Source organism: Myotis nattereri (genome assembly GCF_964212035.1).
Source record: "Myotis nattereri genome assembly, chromosome: 1".
In the NCBI taxonomy this organism is placed as follows: domain Eukaryota; kingdom Metazoa; phylum Chordata; class Mammalia; order Chiroptera; family Vespertilionidae; genus Myotis; species Myotis nattereri.
The window spans coordinates 226915401-226941055 of record NC_138075.1 but is presented as its reverse complement, the minus strand read 5'-3'; the positions used below and the strand labels follow the sequence as shown (position 1 = coordinate 226941055).

General features: G+C 46.9%; 2 pseudogenes across 2 annotated transcripts; both read right to left on the bottom strand.

Moving 5' to 3' along the window:
* Positions 1-2958: 2958 nt before the first annotated feature.
* Positions 2959-4054, bottom strand: LOC308512669 (speckle-type POZ protein-like; annotated as a pseudogene). The gene has a single exon. The product of its transcript is annotated as a speckle-type POZ protein-like (transcript).
* A 1931-nt stretch (positions 4055-5985) lies between these two features.
* LOC308512659 (zinc finger and SCAN domain-containing protein 5C-like) lies at positions 5986-11534 on the bottom strand (annotated as a pseudogene). The gene is made up of 2 exons: positions 11501-11534; positions 5986-6893 (listed from the first exon to the last, which is right to left on the bottom strand). The product of its transcript is annotated as a zinc finger and SCAN domain-containing protein 5C-like (transcript).
* Positions 11535-25655: the final 14121 nt, after the last annotated feature.

Below are 25655 nucleotides of genomic sequence, written 5' to 3'. Positions count from 1 at the left end.
TGTGTTTCTTTCTGGCCTTCTGGCCGAGCTGGATGGAAGTTGGGGCCTCTCTCTTGCCTGGGTGCCTTGGTGCTGAGATTGGAGTCCTGGCACAAAGTCTGTGCAGCAGGATGTGGCATGCTGGGTGAGTTCCCATCGGGGAACCTGGCTTGTGCCTGAGGCATGAGGGTGTGTCTCAGGCCATGGGTGCTGGAGACAGAATGGAGCTTGTTGTGTATCTGCTGGACACCCTGGGTAGCATCCTGGACAAAGCGTGCGCGTGCTGGCTGAGAGGTGTCAGTGACAGGAACTCCCTGCTCTCTGTTTAGGCCAGAAGGTGAGCAGGCGCTCCCCTCAGCTTTTCTGAAGGGAGTCGCTGGGGATGTCTCCCCGGTTATTTTGCCAGGTCACCCAGGGCTGAGACTGAGGTCTTGCACACATTTCTTCTTGGACTTGGGGATGGGCATCAGCCGGGTGGAACCCCTGCTAAGCTCATCCTCTGATAGGGGAGACTTTGGTGCCTCCCGGGCCCTCTGTGGCTCCATCCCTTTCTTGACCTACAAGGTCCTGCAGGGCCCCTATTTTGGGTGACGATCCACCATTCACCACACCACCTAAGTCCTTCACGTCTTTCTGTGTCAGCTGCGGAATTGTGAATGTCCTGCTACCGCTCTGTGCTCCCCGGTTGTGAGCTGGATTATCTGAGCTGGACGCTCTGAACCTCCGAAGCTGCCTGAGAAGGGTCAGAATGGGATATTGAGTTTTTAAGTAATGTCAACTGAAAGGTCAGCGGGTCTGCTAACCCTTGAAACATAACAGACGATAAGGTTGCAGGTGACAGAAGGCCCCCTAATGTTGGACCAACCACGGCAAGAGCTGCTACTGTTTGAGGGTCATGACTTATTTCTCAAGGAAACAAAATGAATACTTCTATCACATAAACAATGATTCCAGCAATAACAGAGGCCCACCGGGTATAATCAGCTTGAGATGAAGGAAGCAACATGAGCTTAAACATGCTAGCCTTGAATGTATATTTGGATATATTTCCCCAGGGCTGTCTGTTAGTCTTGAGAAGACCTTTAAGAAATTTGGGACAGGCACTTTTTTAAAATATAGCTTCTTACTGTACTCATATAGTATACATCGCTTGACCAACATTCATCTGGCTTGAGAGTCCTGCTTCTTTGCCTTTGGCTCTCAGCTTTTCCAAGAGAGAATCTCTGGTTGTGTTTCATGAACTCTATGGAGGTGTAGACACAATGATGATCTGGTCATCTCCTTGCCCCATTATTTCACTCTTGAGGTGCAAATATTCGAGCACAAGTAATTCCAGGCCGGCTGTAGTAATGGTCCACAATTTTTGGCGCATTCCTTCTCCCATAGTTAGGGCACCTTGATACAGGTTTCATTGTCTTCCTTTGGTAATCCATCGTCTCTGTGTGCTGGAGGATTCAATCAGTCTGGGATAATGAACGAAGTTAGAAGTGGCCTCCATGATCGGCTTCTTGGGTCTGGATGTTTCTTTCCGGTTGGATGAAGTTCTTCACAAAGAGGACCTTGTGGTTCAGGATGGACGGCATTACAGCAGGGTTTGTGGTCTAGATTCACTACAAATGAGTTTTTTCTGGTAATATATGCTGATATTTTTTTGTCAAGAATATGAGATAATTGAGTGATGAGGTAGTCATCGAATGCATCCGTAAGGAGGGCATAATAAACTATATCAAGTTCTTGCCGAATTGAACTTTCAGAAATCTAATAGTGCAGGACTGTTTCGAGAAATATCTTCCTTTAACCTTTAACTCTTTCTCCTTTGGCACCAGTACAGTAATGAGGTCATGTGCACACAATGTTCCTGTTACGGAAGGTTCTACTCTTTTCTTGATATCATCTAATTCCCCACTCAAGAGAGTGAGGATCAATTGCTGTAACCCCTGGGACCTGTCTTATAATGAAGACTTTGGTGATATTTATTAAAATATGTTTCTGCATTGTACTCAAAGGTCCACTTGTTGTGGCTCTCAATTATGGCTTTACCTGTGACAATATCACTTAAGTCTGGCTCAAATTGGAGCCCCTTTCCTGCAAGTTCAAGACAGACCTCCGAGAAATCAGTATATTTCTTGTAACCTTGCTTAGGCCATTCACCTGCTAAGCGGGCTTGCTTAATAGCTTCACTGCACCTGCTGGTTGAGGTTACAAGAGGCCACATCGCATGTTTCTTTACATGCCCTGGGATGTATTCTGCTGGAAAGGCATGGAGAACTTCCTTTCCAACTTCTCCTAGTCCGGAAGAGTCGGTTATTTCCTGCCTCTTTCTTGTGAATTGTTGTTTGCTTCCAGAAGAAATATCTATTTCTGGAAAGAAAAAACACTTTGATATTGAAAACAGCTCAAATGCCATTTGAGGATAAGAGGTTGACAAATCTGAGAGCATAGTTAGTAATTGCGAAGGTAACACACAAACTGCTGGAAAGGTAACATTGTGAAACAAAGACGTTGTGAAATTGTAAGACTTTGCTAGTAACGTAAGGATCAAGGGATATCATAGCATCAAAATAAGTATCATGTGAAAGTTCTTTGCACCCTCGTCCATAGCTGCATGAAATAATTTAATCTTCTCAGCCATGCTAGCAAGGCATTGTTGTAGCATGTCCTCAACCAAGCCAGCAACAAGCAGATGCACATGAGATCGAAGTGTATCAGCAATTGCCAGAAAGTGGTTGAAAGTCATCAAGCATGAGCAATTGTTAGCAACTGCAAGAACTAAAGATTATGAGAAATGACAAGTCATATTTCCATTTTTTTTTAAAAAAGGATTTAAAGAAAATATAAAGAATCAAAATCTGGGCTCAAGATGCAGACTTCCCCCCACAGCAGAGTCATGGCTCCACAGACTGTTTACCTGATCATCAATGGCAGCAACAGTGGCTGCTGCTTCTGGAAAGTCAAGGGAGTCTTACAACAGGCAGGATCTCAGGGCTGCTTCAGGCGCTTGCATGGGGGTCCCAGACAGGGGCCCTGTGCTGAAGCCAGAGAGCGGTACATCCCAGCCACCCAGTGGGGATGGAATGCCACCATTGCCTGCCACCCCGAGGTCTCCAAGACACCCTCAGCATGAGAGTTGATCTGCGCTGTGGAGGTCAGTCAAGGTGAGCATTTCTGCAGCATTCTCCTCAGAGAGGTGTCTGCTGAGGGCTTCCTCACACATGACCTTCAAACGCTCCAGGGCATACTTGTCAGCAGCTGCCAGCGAACCATCAGCCATTTTGTCCAGGTTCGGAGCCTTCCCCGTGAAAATGAAGCACATAATTTCCTTAAAAACTCCAGGCTCCATGTCAATGATTTCAACCCGATTCTTTTTGCTCTCCTCCATTGCATGTGCAAACATGGCCCTAAAAACTAAAGAATGAGCTGCTAAGATAGCTTTGTGAGCCTGGAATTCCTGGCCAGCAACACAAAAACAACAATCTGTGAACCAGGAATTCTCCCAAATTCCTCCTAGCTCATCGGCCAGCTGGCACTCGGGAACCTTCACCATCTTCATGATTTTCTGGCCAGAAATGGTGACGGAATCTTGCACCACACTCACTTCACAGAAGACAGTCAGCTTGTCATCAGGAAGAAACCTGTAGTCTTCATCAAGGAGAACATCTATATGGATGAATTTCTTGACTCCCCAATCTTTGCCTTGTACAAACATATATGCCTGGTGACTCTCCAAAGATTTGGTTTCTTCTCCCTTGTCATTCAGGATGGAGAGTTTGAATTTTGCCAAAAATATACGCTTTGGAGAACTGACCAGAAACAGGTAAAGTGACAGGTAATCTTAGCTTTCTTCATCTAGCCCTTTTGGGTATACTCTCAAACATCATTTCAGTTGATTATTGGCTTCTGATGAAAAGGTAGAACTTTGAATGACTTCACCCACTTCCTGCTGGCAAAAGCTAAAGTTACTGATGGTCCACATGTGGGAGAATTTCACTACCTTGATCTGAGTGTGGCACCAGCTCTCAGATATGGGGCCACTCGACATTCCTGCTGGAGGTGGAGGACTTGGAACCCTTGACATTGCAAGTTTGAAGGTAAATGAGATTTCCAAAGTCAGAAGACAAAGATCTCTGTTCTCTTTTCACCCAAGTTAAGTCAGTAGTGGGAAGATGAAGTTGTCTAAAAGGAAATCTCTCAGAGCAGGGCCTACAGCTGCTGGTACCTGTCCTTCTGCACTAGCTTCAGGCTGTTGGCAACATTCAGGCTTTCTTTCTAAAAACTGTCTGAACGGTGCATCTAAAACATAAATGCTGCTTGGCTGGTGTGGCTCAGTGGTTGAGTGTCGACCTATGAAGCAAGAGGTCTCAGTTCCATTCCAGGTCAGGGCATATGGTCAGGTTGCAGGCTCGATCCCCAGGGTGGGGCTTGCAGGAAGCAGCAATTCAGTGATTCTCTGTCTTCATTGATTTTCTATTTCTCTCTTCCTCTCCCTTCCTCTTGTTTGAGCTTCTCCTTATTCATACTCTGCTTGGAAAATTCAACTGACAGCAATCAAATTTCTCCTTCTCAGCGCAAGTCTATGAATGGCAATATTTGCTAGAGAAGTATTAATATAAAGAGGTCAGCTCAGGGATCAAGCCTTCCAAGTGTGGTGGCAGTAGCTCTCAGAAGTCTCCCCAACCAGGTAAGCTCCAAGCACATTCTTTGTGTCCATATTTCCATCTTTTACCATAAGGTATCCCTGGTCTGAAAATGAGGCCTTGATCACTGCATCCTAAAGGACTAAATGCTTTTCTAAAGTATCCAGAGAGGTTTTATCTTGAAGTAGACTTGGGATAGTCTGTGATGCCACCACAGACCAAATAAGAGTTGTTCCTGGTGAAAATTCATGATTATAGTATCTAGGGATAGAAAAGTGAGAGAGAAAGAATTTAAAGTATTCACAAGAAGGTGTTAATAAAGACAGTGATGGAATAAGGTTATTTACCTTCCTATGAGACCAAAGTTTGCTGCCACTCATAGCAAGCTTCACCTCTGTCCCAAGAAGAGGTGATTTCAACACTTGCTCTGTAAGGTAAGTTGTCATTTTGGTCTGATAGCACCGGCTAGAGATCCAGGGCCTACGACTTCAAGACAGTATGATTCAATCTCAAATTGAGCTGAGAAGGCGTGCTGGCTAACTTCCGGAGATAGTATGATTTTCTCTTGTTTGGGAAATTTCTGTGGCACTACTAGTTTAGGCTTTAGGTCAACATATGTGTTGTCACTCCAGCAGTAGAAGAGACCAGCACATAAAGCACCAACTGGCTCTAGATCAACTGTTAGTGATGCAGGAAGAGAGGCAACATGGAAAGTTGTTATTGAACTTGCTAATGCAAGCTGTATATACTGATTAAATGCCATAAAGTTATGTGAAGAATCAACAAAAAGAAACCAGGGACTAGGGATTCTGAAGGGTCGACCTCAGGGAAATTTCTCAGTGATATCTTTCCTTAAGCTTATTTTTTATTTCTGGAGTTTTCCATTTAATATTTTGGACCATGGTTCAGCCTCAATTATCTACAAGTCAGGGCCTATCTCAGTGATAGACACTGAGGATATTATGGGGAAAATGAGTGCATGCTGGGGACAGTGCCCATAGTCAACATCTGCACTTTCTCTGAGAAGGTGGGGGCCTGATCTGAAAGGCACAGGCAGAGAGTGCTGAACCCATCTCAGTCACATGGTAACCCGCCAGTGAGCTCAGCTAGGTTCAGTGAGCTGGAAATACTCCCATTGAGGATGTCACCATTGGCTGCAGGACATCTTCTTGGTCCTCGGGGATGAGGCCATAGTTCTTCTAGGGTGCTCTCTGTCCTGACTGCCCTCACAGAAGGGCCGTTTTCATCCCAAGGAGTTTGAGGTTGCTGCTTAGTACCATGGACTGAAATTTCTGAGCTTGAATTTGGCTGTTCATGTTGATTCTGAATTTCTCTCTTCCTCGGAAAACAGAGCTACAGATTCTTTATTTTTTTATCTTAGGCCCAAGTGGGTGCTCATGTGAATGTTGAGGTTCCCGCGGTGGCTGAACCTTTTATGGCAGATGTCACAATGGTACGGCTTCTCCTGGGTGTGGGCCTGCTGGTGGCCACATAGCGTGGACTCGTGGGTGAACCTCTTCATGCAGATGGTACAGTGGTACGGCTTCTCGCCCATGTGGATCTGATTGTGGACATAGTGGTCTGAGGCCTGAATGAATCTCTTGGGAGGTTCAGTTACAAATCTCAGTTAGACCTTTAAACTGAACCTTTTGCTGCAGTCTTGACACTCATATGGTATCTGTCGCCCAGATTCTTTGCCAACAGGGTGACCAGTTGGCTCCACGGTGCTTGATGCACTGACTGAATTGCACCTGTGCCATCTGGTGACTTGGCCTTTGTCCAACGACACGGCTCCTTCTTGAGGCTCCTCTTGGGGGTTGGGCATGTTGCCCCTTTTTCTCGTGGGGGCACCTCTTGGATTCCCAGAACCTCTTCTCTTCGGATGCTGAGTCAAAGCCTATGTCTCTGGAATGTGGGTGGGAGGTACGTCAGGAGCATCCACATGCTCATGGCCAATTCCTTCTTGCGGGTTCTGCACCCCCTCTGTCCTCTCTGAGTCTTCAGGACTGCTGGGAAGTGGAGGCTCTGGAGATGTGAGTACTGCTGCCCCTTCCCCATCTACCATCACATCCTTCTCCAACTTCTCCGTGGGCCTCACACCCTGCGGGTCACTTTTCTTGGGAATCGTCTCCGGCAGGAGGACTTTTTGCCCCTGTCTCCACACCATGTAACTGGGTCCTGGCTGGTTCCCTGGCTCTCCATTGATCTCCCTGCTGTTCTCAGGATATACCCCCATCTTACTTATGGGGAAACGGGACTTCACGGACAAGTCCAACAGAGCTACAGACTCTTAATGGCAGGCATGACTTGTTTGCAGCTCTTGTCAGTGGGGTTCTATTAAGGCTGGTTCAGAGGGTTGTGCTTTGTGTCAGGAAGAAGCTGATGCTGGGTGCTGTTTACACCCCTTTTGTTTAAAGAAGCTCTTCATGATACTTGCCTATTTTGGGGGGCATTTTCTTACTCCAAGGATCTTCTAGTTCCTTGGCCTTATAATAGCAGGGTGCTACATCCAGAAGCCAACTGCTGTCAATCTCCAGTACTTGTCTCACGAATTCTTTTGTGGTGAAAACAAGTTCATGGTAGAGCAGCCAGTGAGGATGTTCCTCAAACAGCTCATGATGAATTTTATTTATTTATTTATTTTATTTTTATTTTTTTTTATTGCTTAAAGTATTACAAAGGGTATTACATATGTGTCCATTTTATCCCCCCACCCTAGACAGTCCCCTAGCCTCCCCTATCCCCCAGTGTCTTATGTCCATTGGTTATGCTTATATGCATGTGTACAAGTCCTTTAGTTGATCTCTTACCCCCTTACCTCCTGCCCCCCAACCCTCCCCAGCCTTCCCGCTGCAGTTTGACAATCTGTTTGAGGCAGCTCTGCCTCTGTATCTATTATTGTTCAAAAGTTTATAGTGGTCTCTATTATCCATGAATGAGTGAGATCATGTGGTATTTTTCCTTCATTGACTGGCTTATCTCACTTAGCATAATGCTCTCCAGTTCCATCATGATGAATTTTAAATGGAGGCATTAGCCCCTTGGCGTACCAGGAGAGTCAAGTGTATCAGTGTCCTAGGCATGAAAATTCTAGGACCTATGGAAGAATATTTATAGGGGTTCTAATGAGCCCTCGTCCCTTCCTCCTCCTTCACTGAAGAGTCTGGTTTGTGCTTCTGATGACGGCCATTTCTGAATTTTGTGCTGTTTCCTCCATTTGTGGCAAAAGTGCTTGAACTACTGGCTCATCCAGACTGAGAGTTAAGTCAATTCTCCAGGTAACCTGGGCATGTGAGATGGCTGAACACATCTAACAGTACTCTTCACCTGTAAATTCCCTGTAGCCCAATGGGCACACTTTGACTCTGCTGACAAAGACTCTTTGGGGGAGTACAATAGTCCAATCGGCTAGGTCACTTCTAAGTTCCTCCGCCTTAATTTATTGTCTCAGTTGGCCTTTAAAAAAATTTTTTTTATTTGTATTGTTGACATTGTTACAGATGTCCCATGTTTGAATTCACCACCTTTTTATATCCCACATCTTATTCCAGCTTCTTTCCCTTATGTAGCAGGAAGTGTGGTTTTTCACCACAGTCACTGGCAACCTAAAGGTGGGATTAGCAGAGACTTTGTGCTCTATGCAGAATTCTAAGATAGCCCCAGGACCTCTGCCCCCTGGTGTCATGACCATAAATAGACTGCCTAGTGGGGAAGGGATTGAGGGATTTTCCAGTTGTGCTTAGGGTCTCATATCAGGTGGCTGTAACTTAAGAGGGAGATCACCCTGGTTTGGCCTGATTCAGATAGTTTAATGAGATCTTGGGTTTGCCCTGAGGGTGGGGACTCCAGTATTTGCAGAGACTCTTTCTTCCCTTTTGGCTTTGATGATGTGTCAGTCATAAGGAATTGAATTCTGCCAATAACTGAGTGATCTTGGAAGTAGATTCTGTCCCAGTCAAGCCTCCAGATGGGAATGCAGCCCAGCTGTCACCTCATTTGCCCCTCCTGAAGCTGTGCCCAGACTTTTGACCCACAGACACCAGGAGATAACAAATGGACATTGTTTTAGCCACTCTGTTAGTGGTCATTTGCTCTAAAGCTAGAGAATACAATAACCTTTCTGAAGCCTCTCTCTTCCTGACCTACTCCAGGGCTTGCATAGCTGTTGATGCAGAAGAAGTCAGGTGGCGCTGCCCTCAGGGCTGTGACTGTAACTACATGAGGAGCACTTCACTGTGCAGTGACAGGTCAGCATTGGAGACAGATAATTCCCATTCTTTCCTTGTCACATTGATGTAGCTGCTCCTCCTCACCTGTTTTCCCCTTATCTGTTCTTTAGTGTTGAAAGTAGCAGAGTGACATCACTGTTGTCTCATTAGGGTCCTCCTCAAAATAGGATGCAGAGCCCGGCCAGCATGGCTCAGTGGTTGAGTGTTGACCTATGAACCAGGAGGTCATGGTTCCATTCCAGGGCAGGGCATATGCCTAAGTTGCAGGCTCAATCTCCAGTGGGGGACCTGCAGAAGGCAGCTGATCAATGATTCTCTCTCATCAGTGATGTTTCTAGCTCTCTCTCTCATTCCCTTTCTCTCTGAAATCATTGAAAAATAAAATAGAACTCTGATCTCTTGACTACAACTCTATATTCTAAAAAATAAAGTTCTTCCCTTTAACAGAAGGTGGTCTCTCCTCCGTCTTCCATGTTTTCTTTGTTGGCCCCTATGGGAATGGCAACAGAAAGCAGGGGTGTGTGTGTGTGTGTCGTGTGGGTTCTTGCTGGTGTGTTTCCTTTACTATGCCATTGAACAAGCACATCCCAGCAAAGATCTACTCCCCAAACATTGTTCTGAGCTACAACTGAAGGAAGAAAATGACCCTGGATGTCCTGTTCTTGGGTGTGTCTGTTGCTCCCACCAGAGCATCCATTCTCTTGTGACTTAACCTTTTTTTGTCTGTGAAGCTCCTGATTTCCCCTTCAATTTTGATTGATAGTCTTGCCGGATAGAGTATTCTTGGATTCAGTCCTTTGCTTTGCAACACTTTGTATACCTCCTTCCATTCCCTTCTAGCTTTATGTGTTTCTGTTGAGAAATCATTTGATAATCTGATGGGGGATCCTTTGTAGGTAACTCTCTCTCTCTTGCAGCCTTTAAGATTCTCTCTTTGTTGTGAAGATTTGCCATTGTAATTATGATGTGTTTTGGTGTGGGTCTTTTGGGATTCCTCTTGCTTGGGACATTTTGTACTTGTGTAAGTTTTTTCTTCCCTATATCTGGGAAGTGTCTGTCATTATTTCTTCAAATAGATTTTCTAATCCTTGCTGCTCTTCTTGTCCTTCTGGCAGCCCTATTATGTATATGTTACTTTGTTTCATGTTGTCCCAAATCTCCCTTAGGCTCTCCTCCTGCTTTTTAATTTTTTTCTCCAGTTGCTGTTCAGATTGAGTTGTTTCTCTACCTTAACTTCTCAGTGATTCTGTCCTCTGCTTCTTCTAGTCTACTGTTGAAACCTTCCATAGTGTTTTTGATCATAGCTATATCACTTTTCATTTCTTCCTGATTCTTGCATAGGTTGTTGATTTTCTCATCCATCCGGTGAATGAATTGTACAACCATTACTCTGAATTATTTTTCTGTCATATTGCATGCTTCTATTTCACTAATTTCCTTTCTTGGCAACTCCTAATTTCCTTTCCTCTGGGGATTGTGTCGTCTCCCCATTCTGACTATCACCAGAAGGTTCAAACGTTGAGTTGTGTGGGCCAGGGCCATGTGCAGTGGGAGCTTCGCACCACCCTAGGGTCACTGAAGAGCTCCGATGCTAAGATGTGTGGCTGCCATGGGTTGGTGGGAACCAGGCTCGCCCAGAGTCAGAGTTACCAGTGCTCAGTGTGGCCTCGTGTGCGCACCTAGAATCAGGGACCCTGCCTGCACCGTGCTGAAACAGAGACACCCCCCCCCGGCATGTGCCGAAAATCGGAGCCCCCTAGCGTGTGCCAGGAGTCAGAGTTCCCCAAGAATCCAGTATCAGAATCTCTGTTGCTTTGCGCGGCCTCGCACTGAATATCAGGGTCCCTGTGTGTGCATGCACCAGGAATTGGAGTCACTGGCTCTCAGTGTGAATGCACTGGGAGTCAGGGATTTCAGGCGCATGTGATAAGAAACAGAGTCAAGTCACTGGTGCTCAGTGCTGTCTCCCGCCTGGACAATCAGGGTCCCGGTTAGTTTGGGGGACTGGCTTGCACAGTAGCACTGTGTTGGCATGAGGTTATAACCTGTGCTGCGGAAAACAGACTTCAGTGTGCACTTGCCCAGAATCGAAATCAGGTGGCACTGCCGCCCTGCATGGGGTTTGGGTTTGGTTATCCGATTGCGTGTGTTGCCAGGAACAGATTTCCAGTGTCCCTACACTCTCAGACTCAAATTCCTGTAGAGGCGCTGTGCCCATGCGAGGGGCAGGTCTATCAGTTATTATGGCACTGCTCGCGAGCCTGTGGGGAGGGGGATAGGCTCTGTGATTCACAGAAATCTGCGGCCAGGATGTCTGGATTCTTGGTGTCTGTGGGTCTGCAGCTGTAGTCGCAGGTCTCTGTCCCCAGTGGCTGCAGGGTCCTGGTTTGCATCTGATCCACACTGGGTGGTGCTGAGGCCAGGATCCTAGTCTCAGGCAGCTCTGTTTCTCAAGATGGCATGGTCTCTGTGCCTGCGCTGACTTCCCAGGAGTGTCCGCGTTGGGAATGGGGCTCTGCCGTCTAAGACTGCCTGGTTTGGCAGCCCCTTGGAAGACCTGCAGAATCTAACTGTCCCTAGCTCATACACATACACACCACACACGTCCACACACTCCTCTATTGCTCCCTCATTCTCTCAAACTTTCTCCCTCCCTACCTTCCTGCCAGTTGTCATCTTCCATCTCCCCCATTGTGACTTAAGATGTGTGGTTCTCACCACAGAGGTAGGATGGACAGTGTCTCAGAGTTAGCCTGAGGATAGCTACCTCCAGAAGAGAGGGCTCTGGCTTACCAAGCAAGTTAGGGAAGGGTTGTCTCATTTCTTGTTATTCTCAAATTTTAGTCACAACTAAAATATGTCACTGCTATGGCGTGTTGAAACCAGGCATTTAGAAGATGGTCACAGATCACCCCAGGCTCTAGGGAAATGCCCACCTATTCCAGAAGTATGTCAGTACTCCTGGTCTTCCTTTTAGGGTGAAAGAGACATTGTTCCTGCTGTACAAGACTCTCCCACTCCCACAGCTGTGGTCTGCATCATCTGTCTTCCTGTGATGACGTCTTTCTCCCCACTGAGAGGAGATTCCTCAGAGACACTCATCCTCTTCAGCCAGGTCCCCACCTATGATCCTGGCAGACATCACTGAGGGACAGATCCCTCTGATTCCAATGACTGGGGAGTAGTTTGCTTTTGCTGGCCTCTCTGGGTGGTGTTGCTTTGTCTTTCCAAGTGTTGTTCTTTGCCATCAGGAACATAACACTGTTGTATTGTCTAAGTTCGATCTGACTTGCTGATATAGATTTCTCTCATGAAATATTTATTGGAGAACTTATTTCCTACACCCCAGTGGAATAATTGCTGAGGTTTAAGGTTTCTATTGCTGTGTGAATACTTTAATATGTCAGGTATGCACTTCTAATAGAATACCATCCTTTTTTTAAATTTTTTTTAATCAACAACTATTTACTGGTCATTGGAAATGGGTCAGGCACTTTCTGCGTTCATGAGACTAGTAAACAAAACAAAACCCTGTCTCCCTTAAACTTACATTTTAGTGGGGGAGACAATGAATGGAAAGTAAGATTGGGACGTTATAAAGCATGTTCTAAATAGACTGGGATGTTATAGCAGTGCTGGAAAGCTGACCTCCTCGCCCCCCTCTCCCTTCTGGTGGGCAGGTCCTCAGCAAGATCTAAGCTCTAGGTTTTCTGACCCAGGACCATTCTTGGATGGTTCATCTTGAGATGAGATTTTGAGACCCAAAGCCATTCTTAACCCAGATTTTCAGAAAGAGTGAACTTCGGGAAAGCACTCTCCACTGGGTTGTTTCTCTGGGGTCTGTTTCAATGATAACTGGCAGATGGCTAAGTGCTGCAGCTCCTCATGAACACGGCTGTTCAAACCCCATAGTCCTGGCCCAAAGCTGAGCTGCTGTGGGGCTCCATTGTCAGCCCTGGTGCCTCTCGGCCCACTGTTCTTTATATTCTTGCCATTTGGGGGATAATGTGACTTAAATGTTTTCTGACTATGTTCTAGCTTGCTACATTTTTCTTGTCAGTGATTGAGCTAACAATTGTTTCCTTCTGTCTTGACTGTGAGCCATCTATGCTTTTCCTGTGGGGGAAAAGAGTTTAAATTCCAATCTCTGACTTTTCTCTTCATGTAGTCCCACCATGTCTAACGAAGTCTGACTTGGGAAGTAAGTACTTTCTCTTTTGAAACTCCCAGGACTAACCCCGAAGCAAGGGTGAAGTGCATTTAAAACCCTTGTCCTGCCTTCACTTCCCCCGGGCATGGTGGGGTAGACACGTGCTGATGGGCCAAGCATGATGAGATCCCACAGTCCTCTGCCCCATTCGGGACAGGGAGCGCTCTTTGTCCGGTGCCTCCAGGCTGTCTTAGCTGTCATTGCATCTGCTGTCCTGTATGCATGGATTCTGTTGAACCCTTATTTTACTCATAGTGGCCCCATAGTGCAAGAGTAGTGATGCAGGCAACCCGGGTACACCAAAGAGAAGCCCCAAAGTGGACGTACAAGAAAAAAACATAGGGTTCAGACTCTCGATGGTTTCAGGCATCCACAGGGAATATCTCGGGTGTTTCCCCTGCAGATATGTGGGGACGACTGTACTTCCACGAAGCTCTGAGGGATTAAGAGCCATTTATTAGTAGAGTGAAATGCCTTTATCTTGTGCTGCAGCCCATAGCCTAGGAGTTTTCTCTGGTCTCATTGAACACTGCCATCTGGTGTGTCAGAGGAGGTACTAGCAGAGATTCAATTCCCAGGAGGAAATGGAAGCAACAAAAAAAACAACAGAAGTTTTGGCTGCACCAATTTACATTCCCACCGAGCTTGCACAGGGGGTCCCTTTCCTCCACACCCTGGGTAACACTAGTTAGTTGTCCTTCTGAGAAATGGTCATCCCAGCAGGTGTGAGGGGATGTCTCCCTGTGGTTTTGGTGTGCATTCCCCTGGGGATTAGTGATGGTGAACACTTTTTCATAGACCAGCTGTTCATTGGTGTCTCCTTTGGAAAAATGTCTCTTCTAGTCCTTTTAAAATTGGATTATTTTTTTCTGTTTATTATTATTATTTTTGCTATTGAGTTTTATATTCTGAATATCAACCCTGATCAGATAAGTTTGCAAATATGTTCTCCCTTTCTGTAAGTTGCCTTTTCATTTTGTGGATGATTCCTTTGCTGTCCTGACACTTTTTAGTTTGTAGTCCCCCCCACCTTTTTTTTCTTCAATGTTTGCTTTCATATTGTTTTGTCTGTGCTCTTGGTGTCAGATCCAAAATACATGACTGCCAGGAGCAGCACACCTTTGCACACCTAGCCAGTGTCCCTAATAGTATGCTTTTCAGGTTCTACCTGTGTCTCCTGTGCTGGATGTCCTGTCACTCCTTCCCACACCTCTCACGTTTCCACGTGTAGAGGGGATTTTCTGCTCCATTCTCTAGCGAGACCTCCAGCCCTCTTTCCCGTGACCTTCACGGTGGGCAGAGGAGGAAGAGAGGCAGTCCTGTCAGGTTCAGTTTAGTGATCTGAGCACCTTGGAGACCACCTGGCTGCTCATTCTCTCCTGGATTCACCTCGCCCACAGGATACATGCTCTCTGTTTCCTCTTGTGGGCACTTACAGGGAAGTCCTTCCATCCTGTCAGTGGCTGGGCATGTTCTACATGAATGCAAATATCAGGGGACCCATTGTGACCACATATATTAATGATGTTCTCTACTCTAGTTGTGTCAGCAATGAAGCTGACATGTTTAATGCCATCTGTCTGATTTCATGGTCATCTGTTTGATTCCAACGTTGGGAGTGGATAAAAAGGTTTTATGAAGGCCAGTTGAGCCTGGCCAGACTGGCTCAGCTGGTTGAGCATTGTCCAGGTTTGATTCCTGGTCAAGGCACAGGCCTGGGTTGCAGGCTGATCCCTGGTAGGGGGAATGCAAAAGGCAGCGGATGGATGCTTCCCTCCCTCTCCCTCCCTGTCTCTCTATTCTTGGGTGAAGATTTAAAAAGGCCAGTTGATAATGCTAATCTTGATCTATTGGCTAAGGACTTTGAAATGCAAATTCTGCTGGCTGGGAATAATAATAAGATGCAGGATCAAAGCTTTGGGGTTAGCCAGGGGGTTAAGACCTCATATTTTAACTCAATAGCAGGTGGTGGACCAGAGAGCTTATTTCTTCACTGCTCACAAATGAGGAGCTGTTTGTACCTGAGGAGGACATAGCAGAAGCTCGGTGATGCTCTGTGGCTGATCTTACCTGCCTGGGCTTGAGCAGCCATAACTTGGCGAAGCGTGGCTGAGGCAGAGGTGATGGGAAAAGCGTCTTTGAGCTTTGGTTAAGGCTCCCTTCCAAACAGGCAAATCTGTCCTGCATAACTGACCAGACATTGATGGATGTCCCCGTTTTTACTGTTTCCTAGCCAAATCTGCAGGCCAGAACTTTAAGCTGAAAAGACAACTAAAATTCTTGTGGGGCTGAGAGCACTCCTGTCAGCTTTATGTAAGTCACATGAAGTTAGCCCTGCACCAGCTGCCACAAATTCAGTTCCCGCGTGTGCTGAGTTGCCTTGGTTTCCTGGCTCCTGGTGGGGTTCTTCTAATCTAGAAGGTAGGAAGCTCACCTGAGAACCTGGTTCAGATGGACTGAATTAAGGCCTTTCCAGCTCTACCGGATGATGATGGTGATAATAATAATTAGCATTATCATGGTCTAGTCCAACCCCCCACATCATACATCTTAAAAATGTATTTTGCTCCTAAAACAAAGCATAGTTCTGAGAGGGTGGAGAGCAAAGTCACAGGGAGACAGAGTGGAGGGAAGGGGGACAGAAGGAGAGGCTGGTCACAGATCAAATGCTGGCCTCCTTGGAGACAGGCTGATGACTGTTTGCTGGCTCCCTCTGCTGGTCCTCCCCTTGAACAAAAACACAGCCGAATGAAGCTGGTTTGAAAGTTTATGTTAAACTTAATAACACTGCAGCATCCACACTCAACTAATGGCAGGAAGCAGGAACAGTACTTGGAAAATAAGTTCTTTATTTCTCTAGATTTCCTAAGAAGCAATACATTCAATGGTAAAAATGTATTTGTAAGAGACTGGGTTTTTGCAAGGAAGGAAACACTTTTTGTTAAATACGGGAGAGGCTACCTGACTGAACAGAGACACTTTCTGGGATCTTGTATAATGACATCAAGTGAAAGTGCTGGGAGGGGTAGAGCTGGTTCCGTGCTTCCTGGGATCCCTAGGTGCTGAGCAGCCAGGGGAGTCGCCTCCAGCCCCGCCCCCCTGGGCCTATACCCTCTTCACTCCTTTTTTTTCTTTTTTCTTTTTTTCCCCAGAATTTTATTATGAGCAGGGTCATGGGATAAAAAGTATATAAAACGGAATTTAATAAAACATTTCATAATAAAACTGTAGACCTCACAGGGGCTTCTCAGTCGGACGGAGAAAGGGAGGTGTCACCAGCCTGCAGCTCCACTGGCCTCCATGCAGTGTCTTAAAGATCATTCTGATGGGCTCGCCTGGAAATGGGGGACCCGGGGTGGGAGCTGGCAGGGCTGCAGGGTCTTGGCGAGAGGGCCCATGTGCGGAGGCTGGAGGTCTGCTGTGTGCATGCTCTTCTCGGGGGACAGGCAGGGCCTGACACTGCATTTCTTTCTGGCCTTCTGGCCAAGCTGGATGGAGGTCGGGGCCTCTCTCTTGCCTGGGTGCCCTGGTGCTGAGATTGGAGTCCTGGCACAAAGTCTGTGCAGCAGGATGTGGCATGCTGGGTGAGTTCCCATCAGGGAACCTGGCTTGTGCCTCAGGCATGAGGGTGTGGCTCAGGCCATGGGTGCTGGAGACAGAATGGGGCTTGTTGTGTATCTGCTGGACACGCTGGGTAGCATCCTGGACAAAGCGTGCGCGTGCTGGCTGAGAGGTGTCAGTGACAGGAACTCCCTGCTCTCTGTTTGGCCAGAAGGTGAGCAGGCGCTCCCCTCAGCTTTTCTGAAGGGAGTCGCTGGGGATGTCTCCCCGGTTATTTTGCCAGGTGACCCAGGGCTGAGACTGAGGTCTTGCACATGCTTCCTCTTGGACATGGGGATGGGCATCAGCCGGGTGGAACCCCTGCTAAGCTCATCCTCTGATAGGGGAGACTTTGGTGCCTCCCGGGCCCCCTGTGGCTCCATCCCTTTCCTGACCTACAAGGTCCTGCAGGGCCCCTATTCTGGGTGACGATCCACCAATCAGCACACCACCTAAGACCTTCACGTCTTTCTGTCTCGGCTGCGGACTTGTGAATGTCCTCCTACCGCTCTGTGCTCCCCGGTTGTGAGCTGGATTATCTGAGCTGGACGCTCTGCGCCTCCGAACCTGCCTGAGAAGGGTCAGCATCCCTCTTCACTCCTTTCACCAGGAGGCAAGCAGACACCATCAAGACCATTTTGGGGTTCACTTCAACCAGGATTTCCAGAAGGGCATACACTCCTGCTCCAATGTTCCGGGCCCTAGAGATGGTGTACTTTACACCGTGGAGTTTCTCTTCCTCATTCAGGCTTTCTGGCTTCAGAGGTCAGAGCACATGGGAGCTGGTTGAATGGCAGCGATGAGAACCAGAACAGGCAGACTCGTACTCCTCTCGGGGCCTTGAACTAGAGATGCATGAACGTTTCTTCTCTTCCTCCAATGTTTCCTTTACCCAGTTGACAATAATGTCATTATTGGCCTTTTGTCCACCTCCAATTTCTTCCAGAATATTCAGTGTGTACCTGTTGAGCTGCTCTGCCCACCTGTACTGCTGGGTTTGGAGCCCAGTCTCCCCTTTCAGATGGGACATTTGGCCCCACCTGCTGAGGCCACCTGAGGGAAGATCTGGGTGCCCTAAAGTGGGGTGTGTGGTGGGGGAGACTGCACAGCTGGTCTTTTCAGACTGTCATCTGGGAGATTTCTCTCTGGGACCCGGATGGGGCGAGTGCTGAGCTGTGTGGCTACATTGCAGGGAGGCAAATCCAAGCTCCCCGGTGAGTTGAGCCCCTGCCACCTTTGGAAGGAGAAGTGCCAGGTGCTCAGCAATGAGCTCTTCACCGACTGGCCCACAGCATGTCGGTTCATGTCTTTCCAAACTGATTTCTCTCTCACCAGGACAGCTGGTCCAGCACGAGGACACGCCCCTTCAGTTCCCACCACCATTCTTCCTGCTTGCCCCTCCCACTTCCCTGCTTCATGGTTCCATTAATTATACCCAGGCTCTGCATCTGGCGTTTTCTCTGATAACTGTGCTTCTTCCCCACTGACCATGAGTACCTTTCCTCCCTCTGAGTAAGAGCAATGCCCTGGCAACATCTAATCCCTCACCTGGAGGTGGGGGTGGGGTGAGTCAGAGCAGATGCTCTGGGTGGGCAAAGGAAATAATTAGCCAGATGAAGGGACTGATGAAGTGTTTTAGGCCAGTGCTTCTCACGCTGTCAAATGCATATAAGTCACTCGGAGATGTGCAGGTTCTGATTCAGGAGGTGAACGAAGGGACCAGAGACTGTAATTCTTACAAAATATCCAGTGATGTTGATGCTGTAAAACGGAGGCTAATAATCAACACATTTGGGCACAGAGAGAGTGAGGTACCTGCTCAGAGTCATGGTTATTATGGCAAGTTGTTGATTACTGAATGTTCCATGTGCTTCCCCTAATTGTCCTAATCTCTCCTGCAGTTGAAGCTGTTCAATTAAATCCAGCCAACAGGCTGCTGGGGACATGGCAGATGTCACCTCCTAGCTGAGGCCATTAGGAGCCAGCCCGCCCTGCCCCTCCAGCCCTCTCTTCTCTATTTTGTGCCACTCCGATTCCTAACCCTATTGGAACAGAAAGGATGGCAGCAGCTGACAGCAGGGCACATGGGCACTCTGCCGTCTGAAACGTGGCCCCCAAAGTAAGATCAGCAGGAGTGCTGCCCAACCCGAAGGGCCCGACACAGGAGGATACAGAAATTATCACTGAATTTAAACCACTGCAAGTTTGAGTTTTGAAAGCTGATTATTCTGACTAGTACGACTTGCACCGAAAAACACAGTTCGGCTGCCTGCCACAGTGAAAGCCAAACTGCTGAGGCAGATGAAGAAGGAAAGAGGTTTTCTTCAGGTGCCATACGACCTGGGAGAATGGTGAGCTCCTGTCTCAAAGACCAGCTCCCCTTCCTGCTCAAGCCCGTTCTTATAGTGATAGGGAGGGGAGGGTTTCTCCCTATCCAATAGTCTTGCTAGCTTTTGGTGTTCTTGGGTATTGTCCATTCATCTTTCCAATATTCAGTGTACTCAGTGTAGAACCTCCCCAGGCACCATTTCAGCCAATGTGGGGGACTCCTGGTGTTCTGACTGCCTATGACAGGGGTGGGGAATGTCCGGCCCATGCGCCATATAAGGGCCCGGGAAATCATTTGGTCTGGCCCTGCCAAGGCATTAGGGGTGAGTGAATTAAATGTTTGATCAAATATAGCAGGTTAATATTTAAGTTGATAATTTTATATGGCCCATGAATGATTGTCATAAAGATCTCTTGTAAGGGTAAATGGATGAAGGTCTCATTTGTAGACCCTTCCTGCTGTCAAGGGGCATAGTCTCACCGATCCCCAGGCCCAGATTCTTGCTATCTACTAAAGGAAGAAGGGGCTCAGGAAAGGAGGGAAGCCTTTACACGAGGGAGAAGGGTTGCTGTCTTCAGAAGGCAGCAGAGTGGTGTCTAGAGGATGAGACAGCTGAACAAGCGAAGCTGATACCCTGCTTCATATTTCAAGAGGTGGTGTTGCCAATGGGCTTCCAAAGTGAGAACCACTGTGTAGACGAGCAATCAAGTGTCTAGTGAGGGGTATGCCTACTAGTGCAGGGGGAATTGTAGTGAAATCAGAAACTGCAGAGGTTAAAGTATCCCCATGAGCTAATCCTGAGTGGGGCTTTGTGTGGCACACCCTACAGCGGGATACGTTCCTGCTGAGTGACTTGTCTGGGAAATGTAGACAAAGGTGTTATCAGCCCAAGCATGGGCATCCAGCATAGCAATTGTCAAAAAAATAAAAATTAATATTGTGAGGGCCCCAGGGAGAAGAGGGCAGGGTCTGAGTGGAGCCAGGCAAAAGGGGGGAGAATGAGGACATCTGTAATGTCAACGATAAAAATAAGTAACATTGTCACTTAGCTTTTGAAAGTGCTGTCCCTTCCCTAAAGAGAGGTTTTAAATGATTCAGGGGTGCGGGTCCGGCTTTCCCTCAGTATCAACGGCAGCAGCCAGACGTGAGCTTTAGGGAAGTGCTGTCAGCAGGGTGCCATAGGGACAGGTCCATTGCTCGGCTAACTGCTGTGCAGGACCTGGAGCCTTCCAGGTCTGTGATAAGACTTGCTCCAGCCGGAGACTGACTTGCAATGATGGGTAGGTAGATGAGCCTGCAATGAGCAAACTTGTTCAAAGTTGTCAGTGTTTGCCCTCAATGTTGTACATATTGTTTGATTTTTTGATTCATGTTCTTTTTTTTTTATTGCTTAAAGTATTACAAAGGGTATTACATATGTGTCCATTTTATCCCCCCGCCCTAGACAGTCCCCCAGCCTCCCCTATCCCCCAGTGTCTTATGTCCATTGGTTATGCTTATATGCATGCATACAAGTCCTTTAGTTGATCTCTTACCCCCCTACCTCCTGCCCCCAACCCTCCCCGGCCTTCCTGCTGCAGTTTGACAATCTGTATGAGGCAGCTCTGCCTCTGTATCTATTATTGTTCAAAAGTTTATAATGGTCTCTATTATCCATGAATGAGTGAGATCATGTGGTATGTTTCCTTCATTGACTGGCTTATTTCACTTAGCATAATGCTCTCCAGTTCTACATCTAACGGGAATGTTCCTGAAACAGAAACTTGTAAGGGTCTCCCATCAATGATTCCCAAAGAGCTTCATTTCAGCCCACTTCAGGGTGCTACCCCAATCCAGAGCAAGGCAATAGGGAATGTCTGGTCGCATTTCAAATGCGTTTCCTGGCATATGTCGCTAGGGTCTTTATTGAGTGGTTCATTTTCCCAGTCTTCCCTGTAGAACAGGGTCTCCAAGATGCATGCAGTTTCCATTGAATCTGTAGTGCCTGCCCTAACTCCTGGGAGATTTCTGAAGTGAATGGTGGTCCATTGTCAAGTTGAATGCTGTTAGGAAGTCCAATCCTAGGGATTATTTCTTTGGATGGAAGTTTGCTAACTCAGTTGCCTTCTCAGCTCTGGTGAGGTTATGCCTCTGCTCATCTAGAAAAGGTGTCTACAAAAACTAATACAAATTTAAAGTTTCCTGTGGTTTTAGGCATCTGTGTAAAGTCAACTTGACAGTCCTCAAACGGGCATACCCCTTTCTATTGTACTCCCTTTTCCTGTTGGGGCACATTCTGTGTTAGGATTGTTTTTGGTGCATATCCAACAGGCTTGGGTGATCTTCCCAACGGCCCTTTGTAAATGAGGGCCCTTCAATGTGGTCTAATGAGGTCCATTAAAGCATCTCGTTCATAATGGGTCCCTTCCTGTAGGTGTTCGAGGATGGAATATACTAGAACTGCAGGGAGCAAGATCACACCTTGAGTGTTGATCTGTATAGAATGAGGGTCAGTGTTAGAGAATCCCCATTCATGGGCCTACTCCTCCTCTGGTTCTGTGCAATGGGGTTTAATTACCGACAAGTCCAGGTGGGCAATTAAAGCCCCAAGAAGTGACGATCCTCAGGCTGCTTGTCTCGCTGCTTCATCGGCCATTTGGTCTCCCTGTCTTGTTTGGGACCCGTCCTGGTGTCCCAGGCAGGGCATTATGGCTATCTAGTTCGGTAGATTCACTACCTCAAGCATTTTAAAATCTCTTTTGCATGTTTGATACACTTATTCCCCCAGGGTAAGAGCCCTCTTTCTTTCCATATTGCTGCCTGGGCCTGGACTGCCTGGAGGGATATTTAGGGTCAGTATGGGTGTTAACATTCATTCCCTGGGATAATTCCAAGGCTCTGGTGAGGGCTATCAGTTCAGCATTTTGTGCTGAGGTTCCCTATAGCACGGGCCTGGGCTCCTATTACCTTGTCTGTGGTGACACCCACGTCCCTGGCTCATGAAGCTGCCCCCGTCCGTATGTCATTCCAGCCAGGTTCTGTCAGCGCTGGTTTAACAGATCTGGTAGCTGGAATATACTTTGCCAGTGATTTCTGAGCAAGTGTTGGAGGTCTGAGCTTCCCTCTGAGTCCAGGAGTAGGATGGCCGTGTTTAAGGTAGAGGTGGTTTGTAAGGTAACATTTGGGTTGTCTAATAAAGTGGCCTGATATTTTCCCATGCGCCCTGCTGTCAGCCAATGCCCTCCTTTCTGTTCCATTAGGGTTAGAATCGGAGCGGCACAAATACCTAAATAGGTTGCCCAGAGTGAATTTCTCTGCCTCCTATAAGAAATCTCAGACAGCTGCTATTGCCCAGAGGCATGGCGGCCATTCTTTGGTCCTGTGATCTAGTGTCTTTGAGAGATAGGCTATGGGTTGAGGGGTATTTCCCAACATCTGGATTAGTATCCCAAGTCCAATTCCTTGCCATTCATGAATGTATAATTTTGAAAGATTTCTGTAAACTGTGCAATCCTAGTTGGGGCGCAGAAATGAGTTTTCCCTTCAAGGTGTCAAATGCTACCTTGCAGTGTCTTGTTCATTCAAGGTTTCCCAATTTCAATTGAATATCCCTTAAATCTTCTGCTAATATATCCCCAAATATGGCGGGGAATTCTTAAAGCCGTGTGAAACACAGTCCAACTGTATTGGAGTGTGGCTTTAGTTTCTGGGTCCTGCCATTCAAAGGCAAATAGTTGAGCCTGTTCATCTATTGGGACACAGAAAAAAGCATCCTTCATGTCTAGGACTGAAAACCATTTGCCATCCCGGTGCACCATGGTCAACAAACTATAAGGGTTGGGCGCCATAGGATGGATGTCCTGGGCAACGTCATTTATGGCCCTGAGAACCTGTACAAATCGGTACTAATTCGATTGGAGCTTTCTGACTGGCAAATGGGAGTGTTAGAGGGAGACAGGGATGGATGAATTAATCCTGATTTTAAGAATTTCTGCAATACTGGTTGAATTCCCTCTAAAGCTTCCTTTTTACGGGGCACTGTTTCTTTTGTGGGATCCATGCCCCTTCTTTGAGGTTTTTATGGGTTGGATGCTAACTGTTCTACCTGGGGTTCTGTCAGCCTAAATGGCTCAATCAGCTTGTCTATAGATCTCAGGTAGGAAGAGTTCACCTTCAGGTCCTCCGGGCAGGGCAGGAGCACCTGGAGCTGGAGAGCATGTTCTGGCAAGACTTCTAAACATAACTGCTGCTTATCAGGGGAAAAGTGGCTTGTGCATGCAATTTACTAAGTAAATCTCAGCCCAACAATGTAATGGGCAGTCTGGCATGTAGAGAAAACTATGAGTTTTTTATCTGAAGCTGGCATTCTACAGGTTGAAGGAATGCCTGTTTTGTAGTTGTCTGGTCACTCCAGGAGATACCAAGAACTCAAACAACCCAACACCAGGAAGACAACCCAATTTAAAAATGGGCAAAGGACCTGAATAGACACTTCTCCAAAGTGGACGTACAGGTGGCCAATAGATACATGAAAAAGTGCTCAATGTCACTGATCATCAGAGAGATGCAAATCAAAACGACAATGAAGTACCATCTCACACCTGTCAGAATGGCTACCATCAGTAAATCAACAAACAACAAGTGCTGGTGAGGATGTGGAGAAAAGGGAACCCTAGTACACTGCTGGTGGGAATGCAGGTTGGTGCAGCCACTTTGGAGGACAGTATGGAGTTTCCTCAAAAAATTAAAAATGGAACTGCCTTTTGACTTAGTGATCCCACTTCTGGGAATATATCCTAAGAATCCCAAAACACCAATCAGAAAGAATTTATGCAACCCTATGCTTATAGCTAATTTACAATAGCTAAGATCTGGAAACAGCTCAAGTGCCCAAAGGTAGATGAGTGACTTATAAAGGCTGTGGTACATTTATACAATGTAATACTATGCAGCTGCAAAAAGTAAGGATCTCTTACTGTTTGTGACAGCATGGATGGACCTGGAGAGTATTATGCTGAGAAATAAACCAGACAGAGAAAGACAGGTATCACATGATCTCACTTATATGTGGAATCTAATGAACAAAATAAACTGAGCAAAATAGTTCCAGAGATTGACAGACTTCAGAGGGAAGAGGGGTGGGGGAGAGACAGGAAGAGATTAACCAAATAACATATGCATAAGACCATGGACACAGATGATAGTGTGGTGAAGGCCTGGGTTGGGGCAGGGTACAGGGGGGCAAAGGGGGGAAAGTGGGGGACAGGTGTAATACCATCAACAATTTAATAAAAAAGAACGACCTTTGGCCCTAGCTGGTTTGGCTCAGTGCATGGAGCGTTGGCCTGTGGACTGAAGGGTCCCGAGTTCGATTCTGGTCAAGGGCACATGCCTGTGTTGTGGGCTTGATCCCCAGTGGGGGGCGTGCAAGAGGCAGCCGATCAATGATTCTCTCTCATCATTGATGTTTCTATCTCTTTCCCTCCCCCTTCCTCTCTGAAATCAATAAAAATATATTAAAGAATGACCTTTGAAGAAGAATCACAACGAACAGCTAGCTCAGCAGCACAGAGACCCAGCCATACGTCTACTCACACACGGAAGCCAGAAACCAGGGAGAAAAGCATGGACTCTCCAAAAATGGGTGTTAGCACAATCGAGTGACTGCCTGGACTGACATTTGTGAGGATATACATCTAATATGCTTTAGGTATTTCTCAACTTTGACCCAGAAATCCTTTTGAAATGCCTATAACTGAAAGCTTGTATTTTATGATGGTGCTCACTATTCTATGGAAGTTCATTTTTAATACAAAATTTAATATAAAAGGCTACCTTTGTGACCTAAATGTAGGGAAGAATTTCTAAAATACAGCACAAAAAGCCCCAAAACCTAAAGGAAATTTTTTTCCTTATGGATTTTTAAAGTCTACATTTTCTTTTAAAAGTTTAAAATAAGTAGTTCAATAGTAAATGGACAAAATACCAGCAGCCATGCATAGAAAATGAAAATGTCCAACTTGCAAAAGTACACGATCCCACTAGGAATCGGGGAAATGAAAAGGGAAATAATACAGTGCTTCATCCAGTTTCAGTATTTATTGCCAAATAGTATGCCGAAGTTCCTGTTCCTCCGTGTCTGCACCGGCTCTCAGCCAACGGTCTTATTTTCCAGCTACCAGACTGGCAAGTTGCTTTCCAAGCCGGTGACTACCATCGACACTCCCAGCACCACCTGTGATCTACTGTCAGTGCCCTTTCTTCTGCACACAGACGGGCTGCGGAGCCCCTGGGAGGCTGTGACCTCTTCCAGACTCTGGTTGTCAGTGGAGTGCTGTGTGCTTCTCCACCTGTGCAGCGACCTCTCCTCTTGCTCTGCTGGGGTGAGGATGCCCAGGTGTTCAGATGGCTCAGCTACAAGACGCCCCTCCCCGCATCAGATGAGATCCCTGCCAGACTGTGCACACGCCGTGTGAATGAGAAATAAACATTTGTTTGGCTGACCAACTAAGGTTGTTGCAAAATAATCTCTAAGTCGCCCTAACCGGTTTGGCTCAGTGGATAGAGCGTCGGCCTGCAGAGTCAAGGGTCCCAGGTTTGATTCCGGTCAAGGGCATGTACCTGGGTTGCGGGCACATCCCCAGTAGGGAGTGTGCAAGGAGGCAGCTGATTGATGTTTCTCTCTCATCGATGTT